This window comes from Mercenaria mercenaria, chromosome 12 (assembly GCF_021730395.1).
Source record: "Mercenaria mercenaria strain notata chromosome 12, MADL_Memer_1, whole genome shotgun sequence".
Classification (NCBI taxonomy): domain Eukaryota; kingdom Metazoa; phylum Mollusca; class Bivalvia; order Venerida; family Veneridae; genus Mercenaria; species Mercenaria mercenaria.
The window spans coordinates 14,678,204-14,691,796 of NC_069372.1; the positions used below are offsets into that span (position 1 = coordinate 14,678,204).

A 13,593-nucleotide genomic window follows, 5' to 3' on the forward strand; every position below is an offset into this window, starting at 1 on the left:
CAAATTTAAAAGAATTTAAGTGACTCTAGGATATAATACTGTTCTAATCTGTGATATGAAAGGAAAAATGTATTTGTCAGTTTACGAAATTCTGTACAAAAAGTGTGTTTTAGCAGGCTTTTGAAAGCAGCTAGCGTAACAGCTTCTCTAATCTTGACAGGAAGGGAGTACCAAAGCTTAGGAGCAGTAAATGAAAAGCTCTGATTTCCTAACATCACGGTTTTAGTCTTTGGCATAACCAGTGACAGCCTATCTCGTGTTCTTAGGTTTCTGACATTTTCAGACTATCTGATATTAGAAAAACGGCAACAATTTTTTTTATATCTGAACGAAACATGTAGGTGTGAGTACTCATTGTCGTACTTTGATCATCAACTTATCCGATGATCATGGTTTATCTTTACAGAAAATTAATAAATTCAATATGTGACACCAGTATCTGTAGATTCAATGTCATCGTTACAGGCACCATCTGTTGATTCGTCATGATCTTGCCCATGCTGTTGATTGTCATGGGAGCTAGTTTCATTATTGTTTTTTCTGGTGCAACATCTGACTGCGAAAGGTTCAATAAGTATAAGGGCTCCGGCCAAAATATACACGCATCCAACAAGAATGAACGATAGATGCCAGTTTCCGTATAGATCGTACAACCAGCCTGTAATGTAGAAATTAAGTTTAATAGCATTTTTAGATATGACAAATGGAGCGATAATTGCAATGCATCAGATAGCGAAATACAAAAACTGTAAGATGATATTTAATCAGTTGTGGTAAATGCTGTGGTAACTTTCACTACGCTGATACTCATGCTTTTTGGTACTCAATTTCGTTACAAATGTGTCGACATAGTGTAATATGTCACCGTTGTATAAACTAATTAAATCTCAAAAGCCTGGATGCTGCCAGTACTACATTTATTGTTGTCATGTTGTATGTGAGAACATATATAAACACATTCAAGCGTTTTGATGAATAAATATTGTGTGTTGCCTAATGCTATTTCAACACAACACGTTTGTTGTCCTGAAAAAAAAAATTGTTTGTATATATCCTGAAAAGTTACGAAAATAAACAAACGATTTTTTCGACGCCGGTCGATGATCTGTATACCAGGCAGTGTAAATTGATATATAAAACATTTTAAATGACAAGATTATTAAGATAGACTTCACAATAACAAGTTATGGGAAATATTATCCGCTGTTAAACTAGATCATCTGAAATTCGAAACACATGATTAAGGGAGGACGTGTCCGCTTATGGTTGAGATTTTGTCCGTATTCTGTATAAAAAGAAAGTTGTTCGTATTGCGAAAAACAGAGGCATCATCCAAGTTGTGCTTAAAAATATATTCAGGTAGGCATGTGGTATCTTTCTTTCTTATGGTAAAACAATTCATAGTGCAAATGAACGCCACCCGAATACGCACGAAAGGAAGTCAAGCTGGGGCACTGGCACCAGATCAGAAAGAAAATGCCTCCGTACGTGTTATACCCTACCCCTCGGTATTCTATAAGAACCATGGTCGTGAACGGGAAAATATACTTACCCGTTTCAATCGCGCATTTCATACCTAAAACACGCAGTGGGGTAAATGTGTACTATGGATATCAAACAAGTGGTGATTTATCTTCAATTGTGTACCGGTCACATTTTTCAATACATCTTGTCTTAGAAAAACAACGCGTAGTTTATAGTAATTTCAACATTACACAAAAAACTTGTCATTTTACTAAACGTGTTCGCTAAAATGTGAAAATGCAGCAAAATGTGCAAAATGAATAAAATATACAGAACAGATGCAGACCAATGTACGATTTCAAACTAAAAATCATATACAAGATGAATTTCATTCATCATTTCGAGTTTTAGTGTAAAATTGTGATTTTTTAAAAATCTGTATTTGTTTGTTTACGTTTCGCCAAACATGTGCGCTCTGCCGTGACCTCTAGACCGGATGTTCATTAGGGAAGTTCAGGTAAGTTTTTTCTGTAACGTTGACGAAAGCATAAAATATGTTGATAATCTCAACAATATGGAATATTGAGACAATGTGACTGGTGCACGATGGAAAATAAATTATCACTTGTTCAATATACTAGGTACCCATTCGCCGACTGCGCGTTTAAGTTGAGAAATGTACGATTGAAACGGGTAAGTGCACTTTTCCGTTCATGACCATGGTTCTTATAGAATACCTAGGGGTAGGGTATAACACGTACGGAGGCATTTTCTTTCTGATCTGGTGCCAGTGAGCTGGGGATTAGAATAGATATTAGACTCTATTTTTTCTGTTGGCGAAGATCCTGGGTTCAATTTCTGGCTACTCCTATTTGCGATGCATTCTTGGGCAAGGTGCTTTATCGCGATTGCCTCGGTTGACCCGGCTGTAAATGGGTGCTAGCAAAATGCTGGGGGTAAGGTATATCTTGTTTTACTTGTTGTTAAAATAGGGTCGCTAAAAAGCTCTGAAGAGCTCGTGTTCATTGTTTCACAAAGCGACGGAAATAAAAAATACTTTACCTATCAATATAGCGTGTCTATCTACTACTATGAACTCGGTAATTTTTTTATACATTTATGTTGATAATTTTGAGTTGCCCACTCAAAAAAAAAATATTACAGGGCGATTTGCATGAAAACGTGGCGACGTTATTTTAGTTTTAACGAAAAATGAAAAGTGCTTGGATCTTAACTGTAAAACATTCTAGGACTTCATACCGCATGTCATACCTTCAATAATTATATCAATAAACAGACAGGTAGAACGGACTCTAGTACAATGTATATTAAATCGTTGCATTTGTATTGAATGTAAAGTACTTACCAATGACTGGCTGACTGGGAATAGTTCCAACTCCCATCGACAGGGTAAGTAGACCAAATGCCGGCAAAAAGTTCTCTAAACCCAAAATATCTATTATCAGCACTGACATTAAACTAAAGTAAGATCCTGGAAATATAGCTGCTACTGCTGCATAAATAGCAATGAAAGTAAAGTTTTCAAATAATGGGGCCACCAGAGAAAACACTCCACCGATAAACATACTAATTGTGTAAATATATTTACGCTGAATAATGTTTAAATCTGCAAACCATCCTATCACTATTCTTGCGACAGCTTCCACGCCACCGAATATAGTTACACTAAGTGCAACATACGTTTTATCATATCCAAATGTTTTTACATTGACCGGAACCAATATGAGACTTCCAATGTATGCAAAAGTACAACACATGAATGATGTAACGTAGAGAGTAAAGGACACATTTTTATAAAGAGAAAACTTCAGATTTAATGCCCCGCAATGTCTTTTATTTGTATTTCGAACACTTGTTTCATCACTGATTGTGCTAGGTGAACATTCATCGCCAATTGTATATACATCGCTTGTACGTCTCTCTGCGCGAACTTTCTTTTTCCGTTCCTCGACCAAGAATCTCGGCTGCCGGAATATACACGCTGCTACGCAGATGTTAGCAAGAATGGCGCCCGTCATCCAAAAAGTGCCCCGCAGGTAATACTGGTCAATGAGAAACCTGAAGAAGTATAAATATTTTGCATTCATTTATTGCATGTTTGTTGTCTTCAGATTGTGAAAAGAATACCCAATGTACTGACAATGTTGATATGTATTGAGTTTCATACAAAATTTTATTTTTCGTACTAGTTTTCCTCCAAGTTATGTGTTTAACCCCTACCCTGCTAAATTTCTAAAATGGACTGGTCCATCATTCAATTTGGGCAATACCATTTATTATTCGAAGGGGTGTTCACTGAAAATTTACTAACTGAATAGCGAACAGTGCAGACCATGATCAGACTGCACGGATGTGCAGGTTGATCTTGGTCTGCACTGGTCGCAAAGGCAGAATAATTTGCCGCCAGCATGCTAAAGGTTAAAAGTATCCTGAGGTAAACACTGGGGACAGTGATTAAAAAGGAATAGCTACGATCCAAATCCGCAGCTCACCTAAAGCAAATTTTGCAGCTGTTTCAGTTATACAATTAAGAAGATCCTTTGAAGCATAGAATGCAGCTAATTAAAATAAGGCCTAACAAAATAAAATGTTTGTTTCCGGTGACATGCTAAAAAATTAGGGTAGGTAGGTCGGTAATTTTTTTATTAAGTGTCGAAAAATAGATACACAAAAGGGGGTTATGCCTTTAGAGCAAGTTGATTTCAAACATCTCTGACCATGTTTAAAGCATAAAAAAAGTTTGCAACTTTCTGTTAAAAAGTTGCAAAACAACATTTAGGTCGGACAATAACTTTAGGGTAAGTCGGGATACCGGAAAGAAACTATTTTAGGCCTAATCTAGAAGACTGAGTCCTTTCATGACAGGTTACGAGAAAAAAATTTATAAATAACAACTGAATTGACCCCATGTTACCAAAGTACAAGGAAATATATCAGCGCTTGTTCTAAGGGGAGTTTTTTATGGCTGCCATACACAAGAAAATACATGAACATGTTATACAAGTAAACAAAAACTACCGATACAGTGAGTGTCAAAACATCAACAGGGAGTTGTAACAAAGACTCTGATAACTGTATAATTAAAGTCGCAATACGTTTTATATTTCATTCCTAATTACACGGCTACTAAACCCTAGCACCACCACCAAAAAGTGGTGATAAGGGAAAGAGCTATCGACATTTCCGTGGTGCAGCTATTACCGGTTTCAACATGTAAATTGGTGAGTAAATTTTATATTTTATGTTACATTTTCGTTGATATAAATTATTTCAAAAATCGGAGAATGTGGTGCTGCGTAAGAACATTCTTTCATTATTACTACAGGCTGACTGTAATTTCGTTAAGATATTTTGTAAATTGTGGTGCCAAGAGCTTTTCTCCTGATTCCGACGTTTGTACATTTTGACATCTGTATGCATTCCAGCTAAATTTCGATGCATAGACACACTATATGAACATTATCGCGCTTGCAAATGGTCTGAATGTTTCATGCGATACTCACATAGACAAACATTAGTATTAATAAAATGTCCTGTAAATGAATACACCAGCATTTTTAAAAGTAGTGGCGCTTTCACATCAGTGATGGCGTTATACAGTAGTGGTGGCGCTGTGGCGTTAGAACGCCTAACAACAAATAAGTAGTTTTATTCATAACAAATAAGGGATTGTCATTTACCTTTTTAAATCTAATGTCTTATTAAAGTTATTTTGAAGCATGTGTGTGAATAATGATTGAACGACTAATTTTTTAATCAAATTATAAAACTTTTATATATTCAAGTATCATGCAGACACTGTTTATCCGTTGCAGCCACCACTCAAAAACTTTGAAAAGGGGCTTAATTTGTGTTCACAGATAAAAAAATAGGTCATAAAACTGAAATCACATTCCAAAAAAAAAACTTTTGACAAGTCAGTCGCTTTCAAATCAAGAAGTACTTTAAGATATGAAACGATTCTAATCATGACAATTAATATGGAGAGGTACTTGAAAATATTAGCGAAATGGAGGATTGTGACACTTAATTGTATTAACTTAGTGCACGTGAAGACTCTGTTATTAATTAGGCAGATAATTCGATTGATTCCTTTGTTTTTAACAAAGGAAAAACCATTTCAGAAGTATTAATAGATGTTCTGAAAACATGTAAAAATCGAGTTTCTGTCATTTCACGAAAATTCCACATGCTGATGTACATGTATGTTGTTTCTTTATGTAATAAAATGATTCAATGCAGATGGAATTCAGCAGGTTAGATATGTATAACGATACATTTCTCGGGGGGAAATGGCCATATGTGGTGGACACTTTTATTTCGGAAATGCTTAGTTACGAAATGTTTTCTTTTCTGTGTGTTTTTAATGATTGAAGATTTGTTGTTTATATATAAGAAATAAAACTTCAGTTTGTTCAGATCTTAAACAAGACAGACGTGTAAGTTGGTAGCCACAATTGAACAGAAAACGCATGCCGTAGCCACAGCGCCACCACTACTGTATAGCGCTATCACTGGTGCGACAGCGCCAACACTTTTTAAAAATACTGGCATATTTCTTTTAAGGGAGATTTCATTACTTTACTGCTGATGTTTGCCTGTGTAAGCATCATACATATTTAGACCATTTGCATGCGCGCGCGATAATGTTCCTATAGTGTGTTTATGCATCAAATTACAGATCTAATACAGACAGATATCAAAATGTGCAACTGTGCGAATCAGGAGAAAAGCTCTTGACACCACAATTTTTAAGATATTTTCATGAAATTACAGTCATCCTATAGTAAATGTGTTCTTACACAGCACTACATTCTTCAATTTTTGAAATAAGTTTTATCAGCTTGTAAATTATTTACAGTTTCAAAGTGGAGATAGCTGCATCACGGAAATGTCGATAGCTCTTTTCCTTATCACCATTTTTTGGTGGTGGCACTAGGGTTAAGTAGCCGTGAATTAAGTATCAATGAAATTGCAGAAGGCAATCACAACAGAAATGAATGTCTTAAGAAAACTTAAGACATAATGTGTTATGCAGTTGTTATATATACTAGAAGTGCGAAACAGTTCGTCGTTAGGTTAAAAGCAACTGGGTATCATTTGAACGGAGCAGTATCTTTGTATATTTTGTTAATGATTTTCTCTTTCTTTATTGTTTTGATTTTCTACAAGATTGGACATGGCATGTACTTATTTGTAAACTTGAATTTCTCTAGTAATATCAAGAATACGTATTTCTTCATAAGATACGAAATTAACATTCTACGAGTGTACATACTTATAAAGGAATGAGAGAGCAATTGTTCCAATGCCACTTCCAGACACTAATATACCATTAGCAAGTGCACGACGTTTTTCGAAGTAATAACTAATAATTGTGAAGCAAGGTGCGAATGTAAATCCATATCCAAGGCCTGAAAAGAAGTAAATTACACAAACATGCTAAGAGTAATGCTATAATAATTGATTAAAACAGTCAAAAGAAACATATATGCAATGTTCTCGCTCTCATTACTTCTGTTAGAAGTATGTTTTGGTTGTTTGGGGTTAACGACGTTTTTTTCGACAGTATTCTAATTATGTAACGCTGGACAGTTAATTTAACCAGTGTTCATTGATTCTGTACCAGTACAAACCTGTCCTCCGCAACTAACTGTCAATTTCATCACAGGAATCAGAGGTAGAGGACAAATGATTTCAGACACAGATTTTAGTCTTTTATCAAATTGTCACGGAGGACAGACGCCCGGGTTGGGGCGGTGGGGGGGGGGGGGGGGGATCGAACCCACGACCTCGCGATCCGCGATCCGTAGATCTGCACTCTCCCTATTGAGTTAAGCGGGCGGACCAATCCCTTTGCAGAAAGTAAAAATCTTTTTGCAAAATGCAGAAAAACAAGAGAAACACAAGTCATCTCCCCCATGATTAAGGTTTCTATGTATAGCATTATTAACATATAAGATTTTAGGACAGAAGCAATCATGAAATATATACTATTTATATTATCTCATATATCTTAAATTACTCTCCCACACTATAAGAACATTCAGTACTTTTTTTGTGACAAAAAAAAACATTCAAAATTAAAAGTAATATCTTGAACAAGGTTGAAGTAAAATATATAATAAAAGATGAGTAACATTTTCACGATATAAAAGGTGCATTTGAGGATAATACCTTTTTTATATGTACACAGAAAAGATAGAGGTATACAAACCGACACTAAGGAATGTCAAGTACAGTACATGTATTCCATCCGTGTAACGAATCCTGACAGGAAATATCCAAGCGCTAACAGAATACCTCCTATAAATGTTACACGTCGGAATGAGTAGATTTTGCATAGACGGTTGGCTATAGGCCCTATAATAGTAGTGGAGTGTTCATGTTATAATCATTGAGGGCATTGAAGACTTGCGATATATATTTTCATTTTCTATTTTAATTCTTTATTATTATACCTCACATAAATATCCAATGCAAATTTCCCATTAGTTTAACTTGAATAATATATCACATTCCCCAGTAATTTTATATCTCATGCGCAAAATCGTTATTTTCAGTTTCTGCGCATGTGATATGATAAATAATTTCATATCACCTGCGCAAAAGCGCTATTTTGTTTTTCTGCGCATGTGATATTATTTTTTTCATATCTCCCGTTGAGTGATTGATACTTTTGCACTGAGTAAAAGACTGAAACGTTAACTTTTCAGAAGATGTGCTTTTATTCTTTCATTTGTGAACCCGGTCGATTTTTCTTTTATTAATGATTTGTTCTACATGCCAAAAATTTCGAAAACAACCTTTTATCAAATATTGAATCGAAACAATTTCCATGAGATTGGAAATGATCTAACTAAGAAAATAAGTCATCACAAATATATGTTTCGTTAAAAATAATATAGTTATTGCCGTTTTTCGAATGTTACTGCTAGCGATTTCAGCAATGTCACAATGTTGAAATAATTATGCGCATAAACATAGGATTCAGCGGTATGCCAACGTCCCGACTAAATCTATCAAAAATGTCTTATTACACAGAAGAGTTGCCACACGAGTGCTAACAAGTAAGCACTCCTTAATTCAGTCTCCATTATTTGGTTCATTTTTAACGTTAGATAAATCATTTAGATCATTATGTTGATTTTACAGTAAATGTTTAACCTTTAATGTCATTCCGGTATAATAAAATAAATATTGCATTCCTGAGGGGGTGATATGGCGCCTCGGTCGATATTCATATATCTCGTGGTGAACATTTTTCATATCACCCTCTCAGGAATGCAATATTTATATAATGTCTCATGGTAAGTCAGTAACAGATCAGAGCAAGGAATCGTTATTTTAAAACAAGTCTGCACATATTCTATCTATCTATTTATACTGCAGAACTCCTCTCTGCGAGTATTATGTGCAGTTGCGCGCCTGTACAAGAAGTTAAAAGTAGATTAGATAGGAGGATAAAAGTAATACACGATGTGTATTGCAAGCATGAATACAGTTGATAGTGTTAAAAACAAGAAGGATTTACAGATAAAAGCAGTTTAAAAACAGGTCTATCATGTTAAGCATGGTGTGCAAGTTTGGTCACACCCTGCTTAAACTGATTCAGGGTGGGGGCTTGCACAAGTTGTACTGGAAGGGAATTCCGAAGCACTATGGTGGCTGGAAAGAAAGAATACTTATAGTAATTACAGGGAGTGAGGATCTGAGTATAGGAGTGGGGATGCATATGTCTTGTTAGACGGGATGAGGGGCTGACATAGGGAGGGAGTGGCACAGCAACCAAACCATTCACTATCTTATCTTGTAGAACATAAGGAGGCGTGAATCAAATCTCCTATCTTTAAGGGTACTCCATCTCAGCTGACATAGCATGTTTGTGACACTGCTGTAAGGGGAGTAGTCATGATTAACCCATCGCGCTGCCCTCCGCTGAATCATTTCGATCTGGTGGATGTTTTGTTGGGTGTAAGGGTTCCAAACACAGCTAGCATATTCTAGCTGTGGCCTGACTAGGGCTTTATAAGCTGCTTCAGGAACTTTTGGGTTCTTGCATGGGATATTTCGCTTGCTGAAGTTAAGTGTTCGGGTAGCTTTGGACGTGAGTAAATTGATGTGTTTATTCCAATTAAGATCTGAGGATATAGTGACCTCAAGGTACTTTGCATCAGGAACTGTTTCCAAGACTTGGCCATGGAGTGTGTACTTTGATTTAAAAGGGATTTTTTTTTACCTTGTTATGTTCATAACAGTGCATTTTGAGGGGTTGAACTCCATGTCCCACTTACTTTCCCATAGCTGTAACCTATTTAAGTCTTGCTGAAGGATGTTTTCTTGGGCAGAACTATTTACAGTTAAATAGACAGCAGTGTCATCGGCGAATAAACGAACCTGTGAAATTAGATTTTCAGGCAGGTCATTAATTTAGAGTAAGAATAGAAGAGGGCCTAGGACGAAGCCCTGTGAGACTCCGGACGTTACTGGAACTTCCTCTGATGTTTCACTATTCACAAGGACAGACTGGCGCCTGCCAATCAAGAAAGACTTGACCCATTGCAACGTGGTGCCCTGAACACCATGTTGATGAAGTTTGTACAGAAGTTTCAGATGGTTAACCTTATCAAATGCTTCAGAGAAGTCCAGAAGGATCAAGTCCGTTTGGTGGCCTTTTAAGTTTCGGGATAGATCTTCTACAAGTTCGAGTAACTGCGTTTCACATGACCTTTTCTCTCTGAACCCATGCTGTAGGTCATAGAGGACAATGTTAACCTGGAAGTGCTTGGTAATATTAGAGGCTATGATGTGTTCCAGTAACTTACAGAGAATACAAGTTAGGGAAATAGGCCGGTAATTTGCAGGATTGCTTTTGCCGCCCTTCTTAAATAAAGGAGTGACATTGGCCTTGGTCCATTCAGCTGGGATAGTGCCTTTGAAAGAGCTTAGTGACTAGTGGTGAGATTTGTTCGCAAAGATTTTTAAGAAGGATCGGCTTTAGACCATCGGGACCACATGCTTTATCTATTTTTAGGGACGAAAGGAGTTTCTGAACACCATTTACGCCAATAGTGACCTTTGGCATTTGGGGATATTTTGGTTGGTAATCAGTTGGTATGGAGAGTAGATTTTTACAGAGTTGGCCCAATTTGAGAGGTGACATCGGGGTGAACACGGACTGGAATTGACGATTGAGGATATTGGCCTTCTTTTTATCATCCATATGAATTTGACTGTTTTCTAGGAGTGGGGAAATGCCTTGGGAGACTTGCTTGGCATTTTTGGCAAGGGAGAAAAGTTTCTTACGAGAGAAGTTTTGACCTGTTTGTGGGTTATCCGGATCATCTTGACATTCCAGGACATAATCTATGTAACTATCATGGGCTTGTTTGATATTTTTCCTGACAAGATTTTTAAAATTTATGTAATGTTGTTTGACCTTTGGATTGGTGTTATTTTTGACCTTTTTGAACATCTTATTTCGTTTCCTAATCTGAAGTTTAATGCTTTGGGTAATCCATGGTAGTTGGGGTCTTGAGCCTATTCTCTTGGTTGGAATGAATAGGTTCGTACCTTCAGATAGAACCTCTTTGAATTCTGACCATAGGTCTTCAACATACCGTTTGTTATAACCTTTAAACAGGGAAGGGGATTTTGACTTTATGAACTGCTGAAATTTTGACCAATCTACTTTTTTATATAAGTGAACTAGGCGGGGTTTCATTTTATTGAACCTTGGCTTAACATCTGAGGTATACAAACCGACACTAAGGAATGTCAAGTACATGTATTCCATCCGTGTAACGAATCCTGACAGGAAATATCCAAGCGCTAACAGGATACCTCCTATAAATGTTACACGTTGGAATGAGTAGATTTTACACAGAAGGTTGGCTATAGGCCCTGTAATAGTAGTGCAGTGTTAATGTTATTATAATCATTGAGGGCCTTGAAGACTTGCGATATTCCGCCTATGCTTCCTAACCCACGAAATACAAATAGTTATTTGTTGTGTTTATTTTGATTCTTACATCTCGTTGCCTCGAATAAGTGCGACAATATCTCCATATTCCCTCTGTGTCCTTCTTATAATAGATCATATGAAGCTCATTTTACCTATTATACCTATTGCTTTTAGGACCATACGTATTTTGATCGAAAGACTTTCAATTGATAATATATATTAAACTATATATTAAACACATATGATGTTTAACACTTATCATGCTGGACACAAATGAGTATGCCTTTGCGACCAGTAAAAATCATGATCTGCAAAGTTCAGCATTCAGTCAGTAGCTTTTTGATAAAAACCCCTTTAACCAGTTAATGGTTCTGTCAAAATTTAACGATGGACAAGTTCATTACAGAAATTTAGCAAGATAAATCTTAAGCTAATCAAAGTAAATGTAACAAACATACCCAGACAAAACAGAAGTGTAATGGCTATAGTATTGATCCAGGCTGTATTTCCATATCCTGAAGAGTAAGTCTCGACCATTTCCGTGTAGAGCACTCCATAAGCCTTGAAACTTCCAGACACAAACAGGTACATCACAAAACATCCTTTAAGGCAGTTAAAAGTAGAAAGTGAAACGTCGTCTATTAAAAAGGAAGATGTAGTCTTGTTACATGTTGTGTGTAGAGTTTCTTGCCATATATCGTAACAACAAAATGATAGTAACTTTACCATACACATAACTAGAAACTTTAGTGACTAAAATCACAAGAAACATCAGTCCGGGGTACAAGAAAATACATTCTAAAATTCAAGTCGATGGTATAATGGGGTTCAGGACATCAAAAGCTATTAATATCGACGCAAATGTATCTCTAAGAAGAACGTTACATTACTAACTATGATTAATTAATATGAGATGAGCAATATGTTAACATTTTATACATTTAATAAAACGGCACATAGGGTACGGAACAACAAATATTCTACTGGAACTCTGTACTAGGTAAATAAATGTAATTTTCATGTTTGATTATATAAATATTCAATAAAATTAACCTTTGATAAAACAATAAAATGATCGAATTCTTTTGCAGTCTTATCTTTAACTTGACTTTTTGAACTTGCCATGATTACCATAAAACTATACATTAGATCTACTATAAGTTTTGTGTTAGCATAGTAATATTAACAATGTTTTCAACAAAAGTCATAAATATCTTTAGTGTAACTGTTAACATAAAAGTAATCATTTTTGAACAGTGTTTGAGCTTTAACGCATTATTCATGCTGAATCATTAAATTGTTATAATATAGATTCTGAAAAATAAATAAGTACTATGCATGTGATAATCAAACATTAAATGCAAACCTATTAAGACAATCCAAGCAAATCCTTTGTCCACATCATGATATTTCCAGGATTTCCTTTGATCGCCGGGTGTTGTGTCGCTCATTTTTGTACTAAAGATAAAGCTGATTTTTATTTCCAATACGAAACATTTTCAATATGGTTCTTTTAATATTTAACATTAACAAACCCTATTAGTGTTTTTTTTCGTACCAAACCCTCCAATTCTGCTAGAATTTTTATACAGATTTCAGACATAAAATATTATTAAAAACATTTAAAACTTATAATTTACTGTGTACATGTATATCTTTGAAAATGTATTACGCCTACCAATGAACAAGTTCGCAGAGCACAGTCAGTTTACCAAAAAGAAAATCATGTAATCCGTTAATATGACAAATGTTTATGTTCATTTAGTAATAAGATTCATAGCCATGCTTGAGAAAACAATGTAATGGTATATTGTAGCTCCATATAATTCAAAGTCATGCTTGAATTACACTTGATTTGTAGAAATTTGACCCTAAACGACACAAATGTGTTTACAACTTTATTATACACTATATACTTTCAAGGTTTTATGAATATTGAATGAATTTATTGATAGTTTAATAATGTATGGAGATATATACGAAGATATAATGAATTGCATTTTAAGCTTGTTATACAGCTACTATTAAAATTTCAACAAAATACGCCGCAAAGAAATTTTCAATCTCTGAAGGATGTAATTCAGTTAACTAAAAAAAAATTGTTCATCTTGACATATACTTGCACAACTAAGTGAATCATAGCT

The 13,593-nt window shown here is 35.4% G+C and overlaps 1 pseudogene; it reads right to left on the bottom strand.

The window, feature by feature from the left end:
- LOC123533839 (monocarboxylate transporter 12-like) lies at nucleotides 1–13,146 on the bottom strand (annotated as a pseudogene).
- Between the last annotated feature and the right edge of the window lie 447 nt (nucleotides 13,147–13,593).